This window comes from Mustela nivalis (genome assembly GCF_964662115.1).
Source record: "Mustela nivalis genome assembly, chromosome: 7".
Taxonomy (NCBI): Eukaryota; Metazoa; Chordata; class Mammalia; order Carnivora; family Mustelidae; genus Mustela; species Mustela nivalis.
Window position 1 is genome coordinate 15,381,286 of NC_139026.1, and position 25,417 is coordinate 15,406,702.

The 25,417-nt window shown below is 42.1% G+C and overlaps 1 long non-coding RNA gene across 5 annotated transcripts in view; it reads left to right on the forward strand.

Annotated features, from left to right (window-relative positions):
• Positions 1-25,417, forward strand: part of LOC309868693 — a 151,415-nt gene that overhangs the window by 112,299 nt on the left and 13,699 nt on the right. For 3 of the 5 annotated variants that reach the window (XR_014313787.1, XR_014313789.1, XR_014313790.1), the window contains 2 exons: positions 17,886-18,088; positions 20,556-20,775. This is a non-coding gene — a long non-coding RNA (uncharacterized lncRNA). The remainder of the gene's footprint in view (positions 1-17,885; positions 18,089-20,555; positions 20,776-25,417) is intronic. The other 2 variants (XR_014313788.1, XR_014313791.1) reach the window with 1 other exon arrangement.

Genomic DNA, 25,417 nt, shown 5'->3' on the forward strand with positions numbered 1-25,417 from the left:
GAGATCAGTCAGTTCGGAATCTGGTGACTTGGGGCTGACATGACACCAGCTGACCATTCTTGGGAAAGTCACTTAATGTTTCTGATTCTCAGTTTTCACATCTTTAATAATAGAGTAGCTAACATTTATGCAGTACTTACTAAGTCCCAAACATTGCTCTGAAAGCTTTGCCTACTATATTTAACTCAATCTTTAAAACAACCCTATGAAACAGTTATTATTATCATCATTTTATAGATGAAGAAATTGAGCGCCAAGGAGATTAAATGAAGACCGCTTGTCCGGGACTGCCTGGCACTGTCCCTACTTACACATGTTATCCCAGCTTCTCACTGGGCTTAACTTTCTATCATCTTTCATGCTTAAAAGTTTGGATATTAAATTATATGATCACTTAAATCACATGAACTTGCCAAAATCATAGCCCTGGTAAGTGGTAGAGCAGATGTCTACACCTGGAGAGTCAGATTCCAGGGCCCACACTCTTAATCACCAAATGAATACTAGCCACATCTGTTTCAAAGGGTTATTGTTTTCCTCCCTCTCTCCCTTCCTTCACTCCTTCTTTCTCTCATTCTCTGCCTGTCTTTTTCCTTCCACATTTATTGGGCACCTACCACAGTGCCCCACATTAAGGATGTAGGATGGTTTATGATCTCAGTGAGTTTAGAATCTGTGGGAAGGCATGAAATCAGAAATCAGAAATCAGTGATCAGTCCTTGCAACTCACAGTGAAAAATGCAATATGACAGACACAATACTAGGTGCTGCAGGAACACAAGACAGGGGACCCTAACTGTGCATGAGAGGCTCCAAGCAAAGTTGAAGCATGAGGTGACTTTTAAGGTATGTCTTAAGGATGTGTGGAATTGTCTAGACACGTGCCAGGGCTGTTAAAGAAGGGGTGAGGTACAGAGCAATGCGAGCAGAAGAAACTGTTTGCTCCTACACAGACATGGTATACCAGTCAGGAATGAGTTCAGCCACAAATAATAGAACATCCAACTAAAAGTGGTTTCAGGCTCAGGCACTGGTTTCCTTGCCTAACAAGAAGCGTCAAGGCAGCCAGTTCTTCACTGTTCAGTCTGCCATCAGGGACCATCTTTTTGCTCTGGGGTCCATCCTTAAATAGCCTGGGTCTTTCTCCTTGTGTTTGGCATCTAATGGCTCCAGGATGCCTTTGGAATGGGACAGACCTTACCCTCAAGCGTGGCCTAGACCCTTCTCTTTGGAATCTTGCATAAGTCACTTGACTTCCAGTTTTTTCATCAGCCAAATAGGCATGGTGTCATCTGGGCTTGTGGACAGATGACATGATGTGAGCTACTGTGTGTCAAGCACAAAGTAGAAAACAGAAGAGAAAATGGATTTGCTCCCCATTTCAATCCATTTTTGTTGTTGTTGTTGTTGTGCATGTATTTGAATTGTTTTGGGTGGAGGGTAGGGGCTAGGGTAAAAAAAGAGAGGAATCCACATTTTGGGCTACTTTTAGGAATTAAATTTATAATCACAGTAGCCAGATTCATAAGCAACCACCCATCCTTTATAGGTAAGTATAGCTTATATAATTAGCAGATGGCAGGCCAAGCCAGCCACAACTGCTGACCCATTGCAAAGCTTGCCATGTGGTCAGCAGCTCAGAAAGTAGGGCAGGCAGGAGGCACTGGAGAAGGCCAAGGAGCCTCTGGGTCTTTCATGGGCTTTTACCTTGTGTGTTTGACAAAGGCAGCTCAGCATTCTGAAGATTCATATCCAAGTTTGTTGGATCTTTGTCCAAAGCCAGAACTTTAGATCAGCCACAGTTATATTGGAGAGATTAAGTGTTCCATTAGAGGAGGGTGACCATTAATTAAGCCCCAGGGGCTGTCAGAATGAATTATGGCCTTGTAAGGAGAGTGGATGCATCCTGCTATCAGGGGAGATGGAATCAGTTTTCGAGGAGCTTTCTGTAGCTTCCTTGGACATGTCCTATTTTCCCTGACTTAGAAGGGATTTACTTTTTCTTAAAATGTTTTTTTTGCAAAGTCTATAAAAAGCAAGATGACTTTATTATTGGTTCAGTTATGATGGTGATCTATGAGCCAATGAGTTCATTCCTTGGCATTTTGAAAAATCAAATACCAAAGAACTGGAAATGTGTTAAATGATTTTCCTCTGCCAGGGGGTGACTTTTACATAATATTTGATTTTCAATGGGAAACTAGAAAGAGTTCATTTAAAACAAAGACAAACCTGTGGCCCAGTGTAAATATGGGGACTATACCAGTCTCTATAGCTGGCAGTGCTGGTATCACCAGGACATATAGCAATATTGTTTTCATTAAAAAAAAATCCATTCAGTCTTGAAGACACTCAAGAGGAGTCTGAAATTCTTCAGGATGAGCTAGCTTCTCGTAGGGCATATCCTATCAAAGGTTGGCAAATCTTTTCTGTAGGGGGCCAGTCAGTATTTGAAGTGTGCAGGTCTCAGGATCTTAATTATAACTCCTCAGCTCTGCTGTAGTGGCACAAAAGCAGCCATAGATAATAATAAATGAATGAGTTTGGCTGTGTTCCAGTAAAACTTTATTTACAACAACAGGTAGTAGGCTGATTTGGCCTATGTCATTGTTTGCCAGCTCTTGCTATAGAAGGTATTTTGGAAGGGCAAGTAGAAACTAAATACATTTATTTAGCCACCAACATATTTATTGGGTTAGAAATCATGACTCTGATAACATTGAAGTTATCATAAAAATATACTTTAAAAAATTACTTTTTAAAAATTTTATTAACATATATTATTTACCCCAGGGGTACAGGTCTGTGAATCATCAGGCTTACATATTTCATAGCACTCACCATAGCACATACCCTTCCCAATGTAAAAATTACTCTTTTAAGAATAAAAGAAATGCTTTTATTATTAATAAATAGGAGAACACAAAAAATAGAAATGCAAGAATATGTATATACATATAATACGTTGTGATAGACAAGCTAGGTTGGCTAATCTGACACCCGTTTGCCCCCTTCTTCCTTGCCACCTCTATTATAGTAGTTGGAGAGCCAACAATTCACTGTCCTGGCTTTTCTACTTCTAGGGATAGCCATATAGCTCACAAATGTCTAGGGTCATTCCACACTCTCTAAAACAACCCCTTTCAAAAGAAATGATGATAATGCTCATTTGGAATCTGTAATTGTGGCTTTGCTGAACTGCATTTAAAGCATAATATCTAAGAACAAAGACCAGTCACAGATGCTGACTGCAATCCAAAAAAGGGTCAAGGGTCAGGGAGGCCTCTGGAGGTTAACTTCTGGTTGCATGCATGATTTTGCTTGGCAGTTTAAAGTTTGAGTCATCATAAATATTTGTGTATGTAAAAAAAAAAAAAACCCATCTAAAGCAAATGTTCAACTGAAAATATGAAATTCCAAATCACATGTCCATTATATATGACCTAATTTGAGAACTAAATTATTTTCTAGTTTTATTTTACTCTGGAGAAGTTCATTTTGAAATCTTGGATGAGCTTACCTTTTTCATTATTAGGCTGGTGGAAATATTCATGTATTCTTGAGTTTTTAAGATAGAGGTTGGCAAACTATAATCCATGGGCCAACTTTGGTCCACCATCTTTTTTTTTTTTTAAATAAATTTTTATTGGAATACAATTGTTATTTACTCATGTGATATGACAGCAGAGTGGAATAGTTAAGACAGAGACCACATAGCTTGAAAAAACTAAAATACTTACTCTCTAGACCTTTACAGGAAAAGTTTACTGAATCTTGGTTTAAAAGTTCTGGAATTAAAACTTCTTGCAAACACACATAAGGTGGCTGAGTGGAATGACATTGTTCGTAAGTACTCACTGAATATTTGTGGAAAAAATTATGGAGAGAAAAGAAATGTCAAAAACCTAGGTTTTTACTGTGACCTTGATACCTTTTGGGCAAGAGCTGCCTGTATTAGGGATGATACTCTACAACTTACTGAAAACCTACTTTGACCATCTTAAGTGTGTTATATCCATGATCTAGTTTAGGTCCCACCACAACCTGGAAGCTTGTATTATCATTACATAGGTTTGGTGATGGCCAGTTTTCTTGTGTTCAGAGCCTTGTTCATTTCATCTTAGGACTCCAGGTCTATTCTGGATGATTGAGCTTGCTAACCATCTGATTACCCAATAAATAATACAGTTTTAAAAACATCTTTTATAGCAATTGTTTTTTAGTTATACAAAAGTTGCAGAAGTATTACAGAGGTCCAGTATATTCTTCCTTCAACTTTTCCTAAACACATTACTTCCATAGTGCAAAGCTCAAAACCAAGAAATCCGCATTGAAACAAAACTGTTAACTTAAAATACAGATCTAATAGAAACTTGACCAAGTTTCCCAGAATTCTCTTAGAATTACATCCAGGATCCCATACTACATTTAGTTTTTATGTCTCCTTAATCTCCTCTAGCCTATGACAGATTCTCAGATTTTCCTTGTCTTTTTTGACCTTGGCATTTATGAAAAGTACTTCCAGATATTTTTTTTAAGACTCTCTCTCAATTTGATTGCCTGATGTTTCACATAATTAGATTGAAGCGATTCATTTGGTGAGAATAGCAAAGAAATAATGTGCCTTTCTCCAGGGTTTTGTGATGTTTCTATGTCTTATGACTGGTGATGCTAACCATCACTTGGTTAAGGTGGTGCCCACTAGTCTCCTCCACTTAAAGCTAAGTGAACACCTGGATACAATGAGATGTTCTACCTGTTTGAACTCTTCTAAATAACTGCCTACATCAAATCCGATCCTATCTTTGGTCTTGAACAGGACACTTTTCTTTTGCATTTATTCTTTTTTTTTCTTTTTAAAATTAAAAAAAAATTTTCTTTATTTCTTTTCAGCATAACAGTATTCATTGTTTTTGCACCACACCCCGTGCTCCATGCAATCCCTGCCCTCCCTAATACCCACCTCCTGGTTCCCCCAACCTCCCATCCTTTACCCCTTCAAAACCCTCAGATTGTTTTTCAGAGTCCATAGTCTCTCATGGTTCACCTCCCCTTCCAATTTCCCTCAACTCCCTTCTCCTCTCCATCTCCCCTTGTCCTCCATGCTATTTGTTATGCTCCACAAATAAGTGAAACCATATGATAAATTTTTTTAAGATTTTATTTATTTATTTGACAGAGAGAGATCACAAGTAGACAGAGAGGCAGGCAGAGAGAGAGGGAAGCAGGCTCCCCGCTGAGCAGAGAGCTCTATGTGGGACTTGATCCCGGGACCCTGAGATCACGACCCGAGCCGAAGGCAGCGGCTTAACCCACTGAGCCACCCAGGTGCCCCGTGAAACCATATGATAATTGACTCTCTCTGCTTGACTTATTTCACTCAGCATAATCTCTTCCAGTCCCATCTTTTGCTACAAAAGTTGGGTATTCATCCTTTTGATGGAGGCATAATACTCCATAGTGTATATGGAGCACATCTTCCTTATCCATTTGTCCGTTGAAGGGCATCTTGGTTCTTTCCACAGTTTGGCGACCATGGCCATTGCTGCTATAAACATTGGGGTACAGATGGCCCTTCTTTGCATTTATTCTTGATTCTAAGTCTCCAGGTTACATTTGCCCACAAAACCCCTTATAAACCATTACGTGTTTTCTTTAAATTTGACTCTAGAAAGGAAGGTATGACTACATTTTATCTATCTATCTATCTATCTATCTATTTTTGCCATCCCATGCTTCCTCTTACCTTATGATCCAAGAGAAAAAGAAGAAAAAATTTCCTTTGTAACACACTGTTATCTGCACATATCCTTTCTTCCTGTTACAGTGGCAGAAGTGTTTTTAATCAATGTGAGGTCAATTCCTCACTGTGTGTTGAATCCCAGCCCTTCTCCTCTCATCAGGTGTAAGTAATGATGATGGATCCTTGGGATGGAAATGGTGCCGTGAATCCGTATTTAGCTGTAGAAGACTACTGACATGGGAGGGACGCCTGGGTGGCTCAGTTGGTTAAGCAGCTGCCTTCGGCTCAGGTCATGATCCCGGCGCCCTGGGATCGAGTCCCACATCGGGCTCCTTGCTCAGCAGGGAGCCTGCTTCTCCCCCTGCCTCTGCCTGCCATTCTGTCTGCCTGTGCTCGCTCTCTCCCCCTCTTTCCCTCTGATAAATAAATAAAATCTTAAAAAAAAAAAAAGACTACTGACATGGGAAACTGTTAACAATGTACTTCATTCCTTGGTGGGCATCCATATTTACCTCTGGTATCCTTTTCCTTCTGTCTGAAAAAGGACTTCCTTTAACATTTGTTGGAGTATAGCTCTGTTGGTGATGAATTCTTTCATCTTTTTATATATCTTCATAAGTTTTTATTTTGCCTTAATTTTTTTTTATTGAGATATTATTCACATACCACACACTTCACTCATGTAGGGCATGTTATTCATTGGTGGTAAGTGTAGTCACAGAGTGATGCAGCGCCCATCACTACAACTTAATTTAGAACACATTTTCATCATTCCTCAAATAGCCTGTACCCGTTTGCCATCACTCTCAATTCCATCCTCCCCTTGAACCTTTCAGCCCCTGGCAACCACTCTTCTACTTTTTGTCTCTATAGATTTGCCTTTTATGTACATTTCATAGAAGTGTATCATAGAATACATGAAAGAAGGATTTACTCCTGCTACGTCTCGTTTTTGTCTCCATCCCCTTCTCAGAAGATGAAAATAGATTTACCAAAGACTATTGACTTAAATGCATCAGCAGTAGTTACTTCTAGGTCATAGCTCAAAACATAGCTCAAAACAAACATGAATACAATAGAATATTATTGGGCAATAAAGAGGGATCAAGTACAGAGTGGGTGAACCTTGAATACATGCTAAGTTTAAGAAACCTACTGTATTTCTCAGTGAATCACTGAGAATCTCAAACTTAGCATGTATTCAAGGTTCACCCACTCTGTACTTGATCCCTCTTTATTGCCCAATAATATTCTATTGTATTCATTTTTGTTTTTTAAAGATTTTTGTGGTGGGGAAATGATTCTAGGTTGATACTTGTTTTCCCCCAACCTTTTAAAGTTTTAGGTATGTTGCTCTACTTTTTTCTCACTTCTCACTTTATTGTTTCCAAAGATAAATCTATAAATCCAATAAATCTTTTCTTTGTTCCTCAATATATAAATACCTTTTACCCTGGCCACTCTTCATATTTTATCCCTGCTCATTTTTCATATTCATATTTTTTCATAATTTATCATATTGATATTTTCTATATTTCACTGGTTTTGAGCAATTTTATTATGATGTGTCTTGATCTGTTCTTTTTTATATTATTTTTAATGGAACTCTTTAGATCTGTGGACTTATACTTTTCATCAAATTCAGAGCATTTGGGCTATTTTTAAAATATATATGTAATTTTGCCCTAACTTCCCTTCACTCTACCTCCTTCAGGTCTTCAGTTTTATGTATATTAGAACACTTCAACTTATTTGCTAACTCCAGGATCAATGTCAGTTCTAAGTTTGCATCAGTTGGTTGATCATTCTCATTATGCACCAGACTTTTCTGCCTGTTCATGCCTGCTAATCTTTGATTGAATGCCAGACATTGTTACTTTTACCTTCTTGATTGCTGGATAGTTTTCTGCTCTTATGAATATTTTTGAGCTTTTTTCCGGGACACAATTAAGTTACTTGAAAATAGTCTTGCCCTTTCAGATGTTCCTTTTAAGCTTATTTGGTGGGACCAGAGTAACATTTAGTCTAGGGCTAACTATGCTATTTCTTCTTCCTGAAGCAAGACCCTTCTAAACACTCCACCCAATTCCCTGTGACTTATGAGATTTTCCAGTTGGACTCCTGGGAATAGACACTCCTCCCTGCTTTGTGAGAATGTATTATGCTGTTCTTTCTAATTCTTTTGAGTGGTTCTTTTCCTGGCCTCATGTAGTTTTCTGCATAGCTATCTTGATCAGGTATCTGCTGAATACTTAAGGAGAACCCTCTGCAGATCTCTGGAGTTCTCTTTCCTCTCCAGGATTCTGCCCTATCCTGGTCCCCTTGGCCTCCCTAGATTCTTAGCTCTGTGTCTTCAACTCAGAAAATTCACTGGGCACTGCCTGTATTTCCCCCTCTTTGCCCCAAGGTCTGGAAGTTCTTTTAAGACAATAAGCTAAGAAAACTATTGGCCCACCTTGTTTGTTTTCTATCTAATCTTCATTGTTTAATGCCCATTGTCTTGAAAAGCATTGTTTGATATATTTTGTCTGGTGATATTGGTTGTTTCTGAGGGCGGGGGTGGGGTTGGGCAAGGGTGAATCAGTTCCTGTTACTCCATCTTAACTGGAACTAAAAGTCCTCCATCATGGAGTTGTAAATCCAGAAAAAAGATCATTTAGGACAGCTCTTTTTATGGATGCACACAAGGCTGAACAGATTCCTGTGGTCTAGATTAGAAAGAACACTGAACTTGGTGGATGCTATGTTATAGTCTTAGTTCTATTATTAACTCATTATATGCTCTTGGGTAATTTGCTCAAGAAAGAAAGGATTTACTCCTGCTACTTCTTGTGTTTGTCTGCCATCCCCTTCTCAGAAGATGAAAATAGATTTACCAAAGACTATTGACTTTAATGCATCAGCAGTTAGTTCCTTCTAGGTCATAGCTCAAAACTGATTAGACATATGAAGCTGACTCTACTGAGCTACTTCACTGAGAAACCAAAAGTTGACTGGGGTGTCTGGATGGCCCAGTGGGTTGTGTCTGACTCTTGATTTCAGCTCTGGTCATGATCGTAGGTCCATGATATCAAGCCCCACATGGGGCTCTGTCCTCGGTATGAAGCCTGCTGAAGATCTTCTCTTTCTCTTTCCCTTTGCCCCTCCGTACCCCGACTTGTGCATGTTCTCTCTCTAAAGAAGGGAAGAAAGAGGAAAAAGGAAAAAAAGAAAGGAAAGTTAACAGACTGAAGGAAATAAGCAAATCATCATTCAGCATGACCACTGAGTGTAGAGCTGATAGCCCTCTAGACCTCATTTGATAGCTTAATAGAGCAGTGAAGTACACAATATTTATTAAAAATGTCTACCCAAATGGTTAGTAATCTAAGCTCTCTGAAAATATACTTAAATTGAAACTCACAGATATCAGAAAAGTCAGTTAATAGAACGTTGCTGTATGTGTAGGTAGAGCCATGATGGTCAATAGCAATCTTTCAGGGGCGCCTGGGTGGCTTAGTGGGCTAAAGCCTCTGCCTTTGGCTCGGGTCATGATCCCAGGGTCCTGGGATTGAGCCCCACATCAGGTTCTCTGCTTGGCAGGGAGCCTGCTTCTTCCTCTTTCTCTGCCTGCTTCTCTGCCTACTTGTGATCTCTCTCTGTCAAATAAATAAATTAAATCTTTAAAAAAACAAATGGCAATATTTCAGAGGTGCCCCATAAATAACCCCCACATACACCTCTGCTTAGTTACTCCCAAACACGTCACCCTGTTTGTTTTATTCAGAGTATTTGTCACAATCTGAAGTTAACTTGTTTACCTCTTTCTTCTTGTGGTCTATCCCCTGCCCTTACCCCTACCACTTGGGAGTGAGCTCAGGGAGGGCCAGAGCCTCCTTCACTGCTGGATTTAGTACTTTACACAGGACCTGTCACAAAGTAGGGCCTCACTGAGGATTCACTGAATTGTTGGCTAGAAGAACAAAGCTCCAGTAGGAATTCAGTACAGCTAGGATGGAGCAGGACAGCATGAAACTGAACTTTCAACCAAAGATCAGTTCTGACATAAGCTAGGTTCATTTATATAAGAAGTATTCAATGTGGACTGACACTGTTGGAAGCTCTGGGCCATATGCCAGACCTTGGACAAGTCACTTAAACTGCCTGGGCCTTATTTTCTCCCCCTGCAAGTGGACACATTGAGATCCACCTCACAAGATAGTAATGTATGTAAAATGACTGCACTACAGTGGTCTACATAAATGTATAATATTCTTCACTACTTTAATGTAACTTTATTTTGAATTTCTAACCCTTCTAGAAAGTCTTCATGACCTCAGTCTGGGAAGACTTAAATGGTTTCTATATTTATTATATAAGCAACTATAGTGATTTTCCTTTATCTTATTTTCTTTTCTTTGGTGGGAGCATCCTAAACATTTTGAATTTTCTCAGGGAATGATGAGATGTCTTCATCCTCTCTTGACACCTCTCTCTGAGATACAAGAGTGTAGGAGTCCAGCTTGGAAGTTGGCCACTGGGGAGGAGAAGAGGAGAAAGGAAAAGTTGGTGTTTGCAAGTTGCCTTGGTTACAGGTATCACCTCCCTTTTGATGAGGGCCTGCCCTCTGAGAAAGCCTGGTTTTAATTTCCCCTTTGAAATGGGAACTGGACATTGTTGCCAATTTAGATTTCACTGGTCAGCTGTTTGGCAGATTCTGGTCCCCTGAGGCTATTTTTGCTCAGGCTACCCACTGGCCGTTTTGCAGCCACGATTCATTAGTCCAACAGTTCTGATTTGGGTTAGGATGAATGGCCTTAATACTGCTGCTCACTAATCACCTTGAAAAGGACCACTCAAGCCATAACTGTGGGGTGGAGAGGGTGTCACCCCAGGAAAAAAAGTGATGAAACCCTATTCTACTGGATGAAACACTCTGTGTTTTGATAAATGCATTGCATGGTTGGGATGTCACTAATATTCTTACAAGTGGAAGGGGAACTGGTGTGGGGAAAAGAGTGAAGATACAGGTGTGAGAGGTTGTGAGAGCTGGGATGACATTGGGGTGACACAGATGGGTTGGTTGTAAGGTTCAGGACAGGTTCATCATCTGCCAGATGGAGTTTGCTACCCAAGTTCCATCTCTGGAAGTGTGGGGAGCTACTTTTGGGGCAGTGTACCAAGGGAAGGTTTTGAGGGCCAGGTTGACTTAGCAGAGAGGGACCTGGAAGGATGTAAATATGCAATCATAGAGCTAAAGAGTAGAGATAAAAGTAGAAGCCAGAAGGTAGACCAAGACACCAAAAGCTAGGGAAAAAGTGAGACACATGTTGAACTGATGGGACTTAAGAATTATAGCTGGGCAGAGAGAATGAATGGTTGGTGATGAAAAAGGGGGAGAAAAGGATTTCAAAAAGAATTTAAGGGCAAGATGAAAGGGGGAGAAGCTGCTATTCAAGTATCTGAATCCACAGATGCTGGCTATCTGCTAGACCATTTCTTGGATGGAATCCCAGAGAAATTTTTCTTAGGTGTACTGGGAGTGGGGACATGGCCTCCTTATTCTGGAAAGTCAGGCCAAACCATGCTTTCATGAAAGTGATGTTAATACATGTGACAATGCCTTGTTAACCATAAAACAGTTCGAATGTTAGTGATTATTGATGTTTACTCTATGATAATAGCAAACATGTGTATTATTTCCCCTTCGGCCCCTGAGAGGATCCTCTCCTGCCAGCTGACCTCAGTCAAGTCTACCTCCGCCCATCAGAGAGGTTCTAGTGGTGGAACCTACAAAGAGAAGGAGTCAGACCCTTCAGCCCTCTCCCAAGGGTCCCTTTTGCCCTCATGCAAAATTGGAAGAAACTTGGAAGGAGTGGCCTTTTCTAAGCCAAGAAACTGTCCTCTTGAGCCCTTTCTCCAGAGCAATGGGGCTCTTCTCATCCTACATCCACATAACCAAGAGGGGCCTTTGAAGGAGTCTTCCAAGAACAAAACAATTTCCTGGAAAATGACTTGTTATCTTCTCAATTAGAAATACAGGCATTTGGCAACTCAATAGCAGCCTCCCTTGCTAAAATGAAAATAAGAAATTTCCCCACCCTGTCCTCATGCAAAGCGCCAGGCATTATCATCAGTGATAATTAGGTGAATACATTCAGTCCCACAGCAGTTGAGTAACTTGTCCATCTTCCCACAGTTAATAAGCTTACAAGTCAGGCTCAGGACTTCAGGCCCCATGTGGTTTCTTTGCCTCTAGAATGGCATTCTACCTTTGAGATGTTGTCTCAATGACCACTCCCCACCCCCATATACTCATCCTATTTCTGGAAGAAAACTATGTCTTTTGTGAACCATGATCTTTAGTATTAAACAAAGAATTTAAGTCTGAGGCATATTGTGAATAGTGTTTAACATTCCTGAACTTGAGATCTGGCCATCTTGGCCTGCTCCCTTTGATGGTAAGTTAAACATCAAGGCTATAATAATAGACTCTGCTTGTCTTAATAGAGAATAAAAGCTGGGCATTTTGCACGTGCACAGGAAATTCTTTTAAAATAACCAAGTATCAGGAGTTTATTTTTTATTCTTAAAATATGAAGTTGATTTATCTTCAAAAGTTACTCCCTAGAACTCTTCTTAAACAGTGTATTTTTCAGATGGCTGTAATGTTAATGTCTGTTCAACTAACATAAGTAAGACACAAAACCCATCATCTTCTTTTCCCTGGATCACTGGAGAAGTTTCTTAACTGGTCTTCCTGCTTCTGCTCTGCCCATCCTGCCCGTCTCTCTCCACCTTTTACTGGTCTTTTCTTTACTCAGTACCTATTCATTCAGAATGAATGTCAGAACAGTTCACTCCTTCCCTGTTTTATTTTTCTTCATTCATCAAAATGTCTGTGGAGCCCTTACTGAATACCAGGAGCTGTTCTAGGTGCTGGGAATATATCGATGAATAAGACAAAGATTTCAGCCCTAGCAGGTAAGACAAATAATGATAATGTAAGCTTAATAAACAAAGAGGAAGAAAAAAAGACCGTAAGGAGGTGAAGCAAAAGGAAGGGGGAACCAGACTGCAAGGGTTGAGGATGAAGTAGGGAAGAGCCTTTCCAATTTTAAAATAGGGTGATCATCTTAGACCACATTAGGAAAGTGTCATTTGAGTTCAAAACCCTCCCATGGCTTCCTATTTCACCTAGAGGAAAAACCAGAGGCCTTACAGTTGCCTTATAATTGCCATCCTACAAGGTCTAGACTCCCCCCAATTTCTATGACCTCCTCTCCTTTACTGTCTCCTTAGATCAGTGGTCCTCAAACTCTAGTGGACATCACCTTGAGGGCTTGGTAAACCACAGATTACAAACACTAGTGAAATCCAAATAAAGTTTGTGTGTTAGTAGAGTTGTATCAGTGAATAGTCTTTGTTAAATAAGGTGTTAACATTAGGGGAAGTTGACTATAAGAAAAATCTTTGTACTAGCTTTACATTTCTTCTGTAAATATTAAATTATTTCAAAATAAAGTGTTAACACTACCCCCCCCCCCACACACACACTTATACCACACTGCCGATTCCACCAGAGAGTTTCTATTTCTATAGATATGGAATGGATTCTGAGAATTTACACTTCTCTAACTATTCCCCAGATAATGCCAATGCTGCTGGTCCAAGGGCAGAATTTGGAGACCTAATGCCACTCACATCTAGCCATGATGATCTCCATGGTCCTCCTAGAACAGCCCTAAGACTCCACTCTTGGGCATCTGCACCTGCTTTTCTCCCTGTCTGAATTCAACTCACTTCAGAACGTGGCTTATAAAGTACCTTCCTCACCTCCCCCAGGTGTTCATTCAATAGGGAAGACTGCTTAACCAATTGAAAATAGTTAGCTGTTCATGTCTTCTGCCCATTTCCTGACTGGATTATTTGCTTTTTAGGTGCTGAGTTTAATACGTTCTTTATAGATCCTGGATACCAACCCTTTATATGATATGTCATTTGCAATTATCTTCTCCCATTCTGTAGGTAGCCTTTTAGTTTTGTTGACTGTTTCCTTTGCTGTGCACAAGGTTTTTATCTTGATGGAGTCTCAGTAGTCCATTTTTGCTTCTGTTTTCCTTGCCTTTAGGGAGGTGTCTTGCATGAAGTTGCTGGGACTGAGGTCACAGAGTTTGCTATATGTGTTCTCTTCTAGGATTTTGACGGATTCCTGTCTCACATTTAAGTTTTTCATCCATTTTGAGTTTATCTTTATGTATGGTGTAAGAGTATGATCCAGTTTCATTCTTCTGCATGTGGCTGTCCAGTTTTCCCATCACCATTTGTTGAAGAGACTGTCTTTTTTCCACTGGATATTCTTTCCTACTTTGTCGAAGATTAGTTGACCATAGAGTTGAGGGTTCACTTTGGAGGTATTTGTTCTATTCCATTGGCTTATGTGCCTGTTTTTGTGCCAATACAAAGCTGTCTTGATGACTATAGCTAATATAGCTTGAAGTCAGGCATCATGATGCCCCATGCTTTGGTTTTCTTTTTCAACATTCCTCTATCTATTTGAGGTCTTTTCTGGTTTCATGCAAATTTTAGATTGTTTATTCCAGCTCTGTGAAAAATGTCAATGGTATTTTGATAAGGATTGCTTTGGATGTGTCAATTCCTAGGTATCTTATGGGTTTGGGAACAATTGTAAATGGGATTGATTCTTTAATTTATTTTTCTTCAGTCTCATTGTTAGCATATAGAAATGCAGCTGGGGCACCTGGGTGGCTTAATGGGTTGAGCCTCTGCCTTCGGCTCAGGTCGTGGTCTCAGGGTCCTGGGATCAAGCCCTGAATAGGGTTCTCTGCTCAGCAGGGAGCCTGCTTTCCCCTTTCTCTTTGCCTGCCTCTTTGCCTACTTGTGATCTCTCTCTCTGTCAAATAAATAAAATAAAATCTTAAAAAAGAAAAAAAGAAATGCAATTGGTTTCTGTGCATTTATTTTGTATCCTGCTATGTCACTGAATTGCTGTACAAGATCTAGCAATTTGGGGGTGGTCTTTTGGGTTTTCCACATAAAGTATCACGTCATCTGCAAAGAGTGAGAGCTTGACTTCTTCTTTGACAATTTGAATGCATTTTATTTCTTTTTGCTGTTTGACTGCTGAGGGTAGGGCTTCTAGTACTATGTTGAACAATGGTGGTAAGAGTGGGCATGTCTATTGTGTTCCTGTGCTTAGGGGAAAAGCTCAGTTTTTCCCCATTGAGAATGATTCTCGTTGTGAGTTTTTGTGAATGGCTTTTATAATATTGAGGTGTGTTCCCTCTGTTCCTACACTTTGAAGAGTTTTAATCAAGAAAGGAAGTTGTATTTTGTCAAATGCTTTTTCTGCATCAATTGAGAGGATCCTATGCTTCTTGTCTTTTATTAATGAGATCTATCACATTGATTAATTTGCAAATGTTGAACCACCCTTGCATCCCAGGAATAAATTCTTTTAGTGTACTGTTGGATCCCATTGGCTTGTATCTTGGTGAGTATTTTGGAAAAAAAACAAGTCTGCTTACTCCTCCCCTTCAGGATTCCCTGCCATCTTGGCTGCTGCTTTTTTTTCTCCATAGACAGTCACAACCATGTGACACAGTATATGTTCTGTTATTTGTATGTTTTTCTATCTCCCATCAACTCTGCCCAGAAATGTAAGCTCCTGAGGGTGGCTTTTCTGTCTCATTCTCTTCAGTAGTTAGAACAGTGCCTCATCACAGTGTGAGTTCAAAGACCATACATTTACTAGATGAGTGAAGGGATGAATAGGGCAAACAGCTCTCAAGAAATGGCATAGCAGCATCCATGAGAGCTCAGATTCAAGAGTCTGAAAGATCTGGGCTCAAATACCTACTCAGTTCTATATAATTTGTTTCATCTTGGGCAAAGTACTATCCTCAACAAAAATTGAAGGGAGTCCCAGTTATACTATCTCATAGGGAAATGTAAAAATTCAGTGCCATAATATAGGAAAGCACTTAGCACAGTGGGAGGCATAGAATAATCTCTTAATAAATGTCAGCTAATAATGTTTTTGCTTTGCAAATTTGTAGGGCAAATTTAAACAACCAGGACCTTGGTTAAAATTCAATTTTGCATGGAAACCAGTTCCTTAGAGTTGGTGAAAGCAGTTTCTGTGATAATAGCTAATATTTATCGAATTTCACTCTGTCCCATGCTCATGTGTTCTAAACACTTTACATGTACTATCTCACTCAATGTTACAACCACCCATAAGCTAGGAGCTATAGAATCTCTGTTCTGCAGATTAGGACACCGAGGCTCAAGAAAATAAGCAACTTCCCTGTCATCACACAGCAGGCAAGCAGAAAAGCTGAGATTCGAATGTGACCTTTGAGCCCCAGCTATACTATGCTATGCTGCTCCTAATATACTTCCATGTTATTTTATTAAATCCCCATGCAACCCTACAGTGTGGGCATTATTACCCTTGTCATAAATGAGCGACATGGTTTCATTCATTTGCTAAAATTATATAGAAAATGGCAGCAGGGATTTAAGTCTGGAATATTTGTCTCCATAATTTTCCAGTACACTCTCATGATGCCTGTGAGACACCCAGATTCCAGCTGGCTACTCTGTGGCCTTTGGACAGTCCACATGGGTTGGCCGGGTAATGTATGACTCACTTGGGCCCTCACCCCAGTGCTCAGGCCCCATGAGATGGGTGGATTCCTTGAGAGCATTGGGAGTAAGGATGCAGGACTTCTCTTTTATAAAAGAAATCATTATCTTCTAATCTGTTTTATATCTGGATTCAGTTTGGTCTTCACTAAGAGACTTCTGTGTGCCCAGTCCTGTGTTATGGGTGTGTTTTAGGGGGATCAGTGAGAGAGGAGAGAATTCCTCTCAGATAGAGCTGCTTCCTTCATAGAACTCGTGATTGAAGAGCAAATAAAAATGACACTGAGACGCAGGGGTGCACTGAACGGCATGTTCCTGATAGAAGGCTTTAGGGATTCACAAAAGTGGTACTAGAGCACCTGGACAGGTTTGGGGCATGAGGACCTTAAAGGTCATGTGGAATTTGGAGGCAAAAGGAAAGATGAACCAGGCTTGGACAAAAAGGTTGAAAAGGAGGCCAGTGCTGAGATGTTCTTGGTAAAAGGGAAAAGGAAATTGGCATTTCCGGAGAATCTCTTTATGTGCTGAAGGCTGAGCTAGGCAGTCAATATATAGTATCTCTTTTTTTTTTTTTTTAAAGATTTTATTTATTTATTTGACAGACAGAGAGGGAACACAAGCGGGGATGGGGGGTGGGAGAGGGAGAAGCAGGCCTCCTGCTAAGCAGGGAGCCCAACGTGGGGCTCAATCCCAGGACCTTGGGATCATGAGCTGAGCCAAAGGCAGGCACTTAACAACTGAGCCACCCAGGTACCCCGATATATAATATTTCAATGACTCCTCAAATTAGCCCTGCAGGATGGATGGGGTTGCCTCCATTTTATAGATGAGAAAACAGGCTAGAGAGGTTAAATAATTTGGTTTTGGTCACACATCTCCTAAGTGGTAGAGTGTGGCTCAGATTCACTCTTGACTGGCTGCCAAAATGCATACTTTCCCCATACTGCTAGGATTTTATAGGATTTCCAACCTTCCTAGGAGCAACTACAACAGGCAGCTTGATTCTTAGGATGGTTAATTTTATGAGTCAATGTGACTGAACCACGGGATACTCAGGTATTTTGTTAGCTATTATTCTGAGTGTCTCTGAGGGTGCTTCTGGACGAGATTAACATTTGAACAGGTAGACTGAGTCAAGCAGATTGCCCGCCCAGTGTGAGTGCCTCATTCAGTCTGTTGAAGGCTTGAATAGCACAAAAAGTCTGAGAATTCATTCCTGCTGCCTGTCTTTAAGCTGGGACATCAGTCTTTTCCTGTCCCTGGTCTCAGGTTGGAATTTACACCATCAGCTCTCTGCCTCTCAGGCTTTTGGACTTGACCTGGAAGTACACCTACAGGTCTTCTGGGTCTCCAGCTTGTTGACTGCAGATCTTGGGATTCCTCCGCCTCCATAATGACATGAGCCAGAACTTTATTCTCTCTTTCTCTTTCCCACTTCCCTTTTCTCTCTCTGTCTCTTGATTATGCATATCCCCATTGGCTCTATCTCTAGATACTACATTCCTTTCTGATTTCATGGCAAAGATACTCTGATTCTGATGAGGCCCAAACCTGGGCCACGGCATGGTCAGCATCTCCCAGCAGAAGGCAGAGAGCCCTGGCCTGGAAGCAGAGTCCTAACCCCAAGAATGTGGTTCCAGGAGAGAATAAAGCTGGTGCTGCCCAGAGAATGCAGCCAAACTCTTGAAGCCTCTGGTAGGTACAGTTTGACTCTGTCAACTAACTGTATGACAGGTAGGCTCTGTGCTAGGGGAGCAGAGATACCAAAGTGAAAGAGACCCAAAGTTGGTCCTCATCCAGCTCACAGTTTGCTTTGCATGGATGGGCAAAGTGATCATTTCAATACTGGTTCACATGGACTACTATTCCTTCAGCCAGCCACCCTCTGCTCTAGCCTCCATAGGTTTGTCTCTGCCCTTAGAAAATCACCAGTCGCTGAGTGCCTGCTTTAGCATGGTCTCTGGCATCCAGTCTTGTCTGTGTGATCCATTCTTTTGTGACCCCGCAGGTTACAGCATGTCTCCCCAGTGGAATAGTCAGTCACATGAACAAGCATGTCCCTTGGAATAATTGTTCATTCCTGAATATGTATTTTCAAATAGAGGACCACAAGCTGAGTATATCCTGAAGTGAAGATTCTTATGTGCTTCCTACATTGAAATTCCATCAATTTGCTAGAGCAACTCAGTACTTATTATTGCAAAATATGGTCATAATTAATGATGGCAATAAAAGCTATTAATTTTAAATATGAAACAGTTATCAGACCTTTCAAGTAGTAAAGAGACCGCATGATGCTAATCTAGATATTTTAAAGGGAATGGTCAGTTGGTTAGTTTAAAAATAAGTTAATAGCCTTTGTGAGCCAACTAATGTTTATAAAGTTTGAATACTAACACATGATAGAATAATCAAGATAACAGATTAGGTTAGAATGCAGATATTTATAGCATTACTTGGTATACTAGTATTCGTCACACAACTTAAGTGGTCTTTAAGAATCAGAATTCTTTTTTTTTTTTTTTTTGAGATTTATTTTCCATTTAGGCCATGGATCTTCTGAGAAAAAGTTTTATTTAGAATGCTTCACTTCTTGTGAGGATGAGTTAAAAAAAAATATGATAATGCTGATTTTGCCTCCTCAGTGGAGAAATATCTCCAAAACATGTGAAGCAACATTGGTGATAAATCCTCTTCAACCCAGACATAAAGAATATACAAAAGAGGAAGAAAAGATCATGTGGGAGAATAGCGTGATACTCAAACTACATTTTCTTTCTGGCGGTCAAACTGTTAACAAAAGCGATTTTAAGGAAATCCACTGTAGCTTCGAGCCAGCAGAGGCTTTGCTTTGGTTAGTCTCTAGCAGAAGAGAAGGACAGGTCCCAAGTGTGACACCCACATCGGTGTCAGCAGCCTCTCCACTGCCACCACCAGCCAGAAGGAGCCGTGTTTCTCCACTACCACTGTTGGAAATGTCTCAAGTAGTCACTGTAGTGATAGTGGAGAGTATAGCACTGAGAATTTACTGGGCCACGTTGTCATACCAAATATTTAAAATTCAATGGCAAATAGTTTTAGTAATAAAATGTAATAGTAAGTCAGTTGTTGATTGAACTTTAGATTCATGTTACAGACTGCTGAGTTCCACTTCAGGTCCTTCTGGCCTCACCTATCTTGCCTCAGTGCTATGATCATCAGCTCTGCAAGGTTGTTGTTGACCTACTGGTCAGTAGGTCCTGACCTACTTCCTGTAGGTGCAGCCCGTTGGTGCCCAGCCTCAGTCCCATGCATGAGCTTCTCACCTCCAGCCTGGGGTTCTTATCAACACCAAGTCACCCCTCTGGATGCCTTACTTAAGCACCCTGGAGCCCAGGGCAAATAAAGCCACACTAACAAACTGGCAATGGAAGTTGGTGAGTCAATTCTCCTTTTCTCTTGCCACAGATAGTCCTGAGACTCAATATGTATGTCTTCAGGGGATGGTCCCACAGCAGCCAATAGCCAATTACAGCTAACTTGTGCTTATTCAATATTGAATCCTACCCTTGGCTCTCACTCTGTTGAGTTTTAAGGATAGGTCAACAAATTCTCTAGCATTCCTCCCCTCAACAGAGTTTCATTTTCCTCTATTTGAATGTGGATTGGACTCAATATCTGCTTCTAGAAAACAGAATTCAGCAGAAGTCATGGAATGTCACTCTCAAAGTTATAAAGAAAAATAAACATGACCTCCTTCTTGGATTCTCTGTTACTGGTGGAATTGTGTCTGCCCTCCCCCCACAAATTCACATGTTAAAGCCTTGGTCCCCAGGTATCTCAGAATATGGCTGGATTTGGAGATAAGGTCTTTGAGGAAAAAATTAAGTGAAAAATGAGGCCATGAGGGTGGGCTCTGATTCAATAGGACTGGTGCCCTTGTAAGAGGAGGAAGAGACCCCAGGGATATGTGTACAGAGGAAACCATGTAAAGATACAGCTAGAAGGTGTCCATCTACAAGCTGAAAAGAGAGGCCTTAGGAGAAACCAACCCCACAGACACCTTCATCTCGGACTTCCAGCCTCTAGAACTACAAGGAATGAATTTTCGAAGCCACCCAGTTCTGTGGCCTGTTGTTATGACAGCTGGAGCTGGCTAATACATTTTCCCATTCTCTTTCAGATCACAGACTCTGGGGGAAGCTGGCTGCCATGACACATGGGGCTGCCATGACAGCCCCACAGAGACACCCCTGTGGCCAGGACTGAGGTCTCCTGACAGCAGATCTGTTGGTGAGCCTGGAAATCTTGGAGGCCCAGCTGACGGTGTGCAGACAGTCTGAGAGATCTTGTGCTACAGCTACGAGGCAAAGCTACTCCTGGACTCCCAACTCACAGAAACTGTGTGAGACAATAGTGTTCATTATTTTAAGCCACTGAGTTTAGGGTAAATTGTAACACAGCAACAGAATATTAATGCCCCTCCTTTCCTGCCTCATTGTCCTTCCCTTCACCCCTATGCCCAGAGGTGGTCCCAGTGCAATGGCATACTTCATATGGTTCCTCACCTCAGGTTCTGCTTGCTGGGGGAACAGACTAAGACACTTCAAAATTCCATTATGGTGGTCATAGTCTGCCCTGACCCTTGGCTTTTGCTGAATACTGTCTTTTAACATCTGACCATTTGTGATTTAGACAAAATGGGTATCTAGTTTACTTTTAAATCATTTATGATTCAAAAATGTATCAATCAAATACCTGCTCTGGGCAGGGACTGTCTTAAACTTGAGATATGATAGTCAGCAAAAAACAGACAGGTGTGTTTCCTCATGAGGAACCCAGGAGTTGGGGAACAGCCTTCAGGAAAATATGTCTGACCTAGTCATGGCAGCCTCTGAGGCTCCAGCCTCCCCTAAGTGCACGGAGTATGTCCCTGGTAGAGTCAAACATAGAACCTGTGGTCCCTTCCTTCCAGCTCTTTTTAATGAAAGGACCACTCACACATGACACTGAAGACTTTAGTCTCCTGAATGTGCAGCTCTAGGTGCCCCTGTCTGCCTCCTCTACCTTTCAGTGGGTGCTTGTTGATGCCAGCTATTTGGGAGGCCAAGTGGGACAGTGGTTATGAGGGGAACTCAGGAGTCAGCCTGTCCATCATGGCCCTTACTCATTAGCTGTGTGACTTGCCACGGTAAGTAACCTCGACTTTCCCAGCTGTGGTGAGATAATAGTGCCTAGTCATGGAGTTGTTGACAGCATTAGCATTGATCATATTTTAATGGTGCTCAGGATGGAGTCTGGCGTATAATAAACGTTGGCAATTGTTATGTGCTGGGCACTGGGGAGGGAGCCAAATGCATCATAATTCATATGCCCAAGAAGCTAATGAACATGGGGCACTCAAGGAAAGAGGTCCAGCTGTTACCAAGCCATGGAAGCCATGCCTGGGCCTGGCTGGTGTGCAGTGAGGTACCAGCTTGCCGAAGGAGTAAGTGAGGAAAACCCAGGAGCCCAGATGTTGTGGACTGAATCACAGCCATCAACAATGTCCACATTCTAATACTCAGAACCTGTGGATGTTACCTTGCATGGTAAAAGGAACTTTGCAGATGTGATAAAGTTAAGGATCTTGAGGTAAAGAGATTATTTTAGATTATCAGTATGGGTCTAATGTAACCATAGGTATCTTTATAAGAGGGAGGCAGGAGGGTCAGTCAGAGGGGAGGTGGCGATGGAGGTAGACTGCAGTGATGTGGCCATGAACCAAGGAATGCAGGCAGCCTGTAGAAGCAGGCAGAGGCCAGAAATCGATTCTCCCCTGCAGTCTCTAGTGGAATCAGCCCTGCCCTGTAAGGTGCCTGTGGAACTTCTGGCCTTCAGGGCAGTCAAGAACGATGTGTGTGGTTGGAAGCCACTGAGTTTGTGGCAATTTTGTTAACAGCAGCAACACGAGAACTAACACACAGCTTCACATTATCACGGAACTGATTGGTAAGCAACTGAAGCAAGTCCCCTCACAAAGAGACTTCTCAGAGGAAGGGTCATTATGCCTCTCTGGGGGGCCAGCCAGGGGCCAGCTCAATAAGCTTAGGAAGGAAGATAGCCCAAGTTTCAGGAGTGGAGGGATCCCTGCTCCCTTGCATCTCCAAGCAAAGGACCTCTGGGGGAGGACATGAAGAGTCTCCCACTACAGACAGCCCAAGCGAGTCTGGGAGAACAGGGACCAGGATGTGCTAATGCCCAGAGCAGGGCCACCTGTTTCCAGAGATCAGGACAGCTTGGGAATCCTTGTGGGAGACAGACTGGAACAGTGTCAGGATGGCAGTACCGCCCAGCCAAAGTGCCAAGAACAGCTCCCACACAGGCCCACAGACTCTACAGAAAGGAAGAAAGGTCTTCACACCACACCATTTGTACATACAGAGCAGAACTTTTATAGACTGGAAGAGGAAACTTCAGTCTCTAGAGCTAGGCAGGCTTAGCTTTTGCTGCTGGCAGTTGTTCACTGCCCATGTCCTCAGGCTCATCCCCTAATCTCCTTAAGCCTAAGTTTGCTCATCTGTAAAACGGGGATAGTAAAAGTGATGTTGATGATGATGATGGTGATGATAAGTCACACTTATTGAGCACATATTACATGCTACGTCTACTCGACATTCCAGGAAATGTTTTATTGAGATTCCGTGGAAGTCCAATCCTTGGGGTGAGTTCTAGTATTGTCCCTATTTGAGAGATAATAGGACTTAACTCAGGGTGTTGAGTTGGGAGAGTTCAATGAGCTAAAATTTGTAGTGCTTTTATGGGCATGTGGTCAGGTATGCCTTAAAAGACATCTGTGTTCCCTTCCCCCCACCTCTGCCCATTTTCCCACTGAGATCTGGCTTCACTCAGATTATTTTTTTTCATCTTGTGAGGAATTTGAGCCCCTCCAAAGGTCATGACTATGAGTTGTCTGATGTTTTAGAGCCTTGGTCTACTTCTCCATGTCCGGCTCAGTACTGGGCACAGAGTGGGAACAGAGTGTCATGTCTGGGCTGCACCTTTGGTGAAGAGTATGTGGCCCATGAAACTCTTTCTCAGATGTGCCTTTTTGTCCCCAACTGACCCATGAAACCCCAGGGCTCTCCTGAGTGATAAAGGCAGTGATCAGGTTTGTTTTTCCTTCAGAGCCCAGCAAATGGCATTTCAGTGTGTCTGTCCCAGGTGGCCAGGATGTCCAAAACCACGTGGTTGTGCCTGAGGCTGCTGAAGCCAGATCGAATGGGGGTAACATGGGGCATACCATTGACTGGAGCAAATGTAATGGGCTGGTGAGCTATCTGAGTATCAGAGGATACTGGCTTCTTATAAGAATCCTTACATTTGCCAGTCCTTCCTGACTGGGTCCCACACGGAGCCCCACCAGCACTGTCCCCCAGAATTAGCAGGGCAGGCTTCACCCTGTCAGACTGGGCCACACTTCTAGCATCTGCGTTCTGGGCAAAATCCTTTTTAACCTGAATTCTCATCGGTTGACAAACCATGTACTGTCATCCCTGATGGGTAAGATTGTGAGAAAACCTATCACCTCATTAAGGGCACAGGTTAACTGAGGGTGATTGATTTTCCATAGCTCTGAGAAAGCTTACAAATCCTTTGTATAAACACTCGTTTGACAGGGAAAACAGTTTTCCCTTCTTCTGTTGAGGGCAGCAGACAGAGTAAATATTGACAAATGGACAGGTTTACTTTCCTAAGAACCCTGAGGCAGGTAAATGGGGCAGGGGAGAAATGCTTTGGTTGAGTCATTATCAACAGAGGGAAAACCATTCATAGGGCACCATCTTTGATGTGGTCTTTGGTGTGACCAGAGTTTTCCGAGGCTGAGGGTGTAAGTTGGAACTTTATAAGGCAGGGGTGTTCCGCCCTGACCAGGCAGCAAGATCATCTGGGCCTTGACACCCCCACCCCACCCCTAGGGACTCTGGTGTGGGAGGCCTGGCGTGGAGACCTGGCGTCCATCCGAATGTTTACAAAGCTCCCCAGTGGCTTTGATGTCAGCCAAGGCAGTGAGCCTGTCTTAAGAGAAAAATGTTTGTGCTTAGGTTGACCCTTGATCCCCTGCCATCCCCCAAGTGTAGGCATTGCAAAGATATTACCTTAAGCTAATGTTATACTTAACTACTGAATCACTGAACACTGCATCAAGGACTAATTACATACGTTACAGTGGCTAACTGAACATAATAAAAAAAAAAACATATACAGCTTATACATTGCTGGGAAGAAAGTTCTCTCAGATACAAAGACAGAGGCCCAAATTGACTTCCACAGACCCTCAGAATACAATTCAAATCCTGCCAGGCCCTCCTGCCTCTTGAATGATCCTGCCTTGCTTTGCTCTCCCTCACTGGGGCACTTCAGGCTGACTGTCCCGACACCTCCTTTCTTTCTGCCCCTCCACATGCACAGTTCCCTCCCTCCCACAACGCTCTCCATCCTGCTCCCCATAAGGCCTTCTCCAAACCCTACCCCCGAAGGGGTGCCTCGTTACTCTTGTTACTCTCTCTGCTCGTACTCTGTTCCTTCCTTATTGATCAGCATGCCTGGCTTTGTGTGTATTGTTTGTCTTCCCCATGGCACAGTAGTTTCGCGGGAGCAGGGATGCTGTTTTATTCTAGCATTGAGGAATCCTAAGAGCCTCCTGGAGTTCCCGGCTCACCGTCCACAGTCTCTGCTCGATGTGGGTTTCTTTGGTGGCTGAAAAAACCCATGCAGAACTGCATGAACAAGCCATCTGCTCTCGGAGGAACCCTGGGGACCACAGCTGATGTTTCACACTGGAAGCTGCTTGTCTAAGAATGATCATGGGTCATGGAGGGTCTGAAAACGGAGGCAGCATTCCTTCCTCCCTCCCTTCCTTTCTTCCTTCCTTCATAAATGGCCCTTGAAATCTCCCAGCATTTCTTTCTCCCATTCTATGGGGCTGCTCTCTTCTACTTTGCTCTAGGCTCCACTCACCTCCCCTTGTTCATGCTGTGCTCCCCGTTTCCTTCTTCAGGGGAA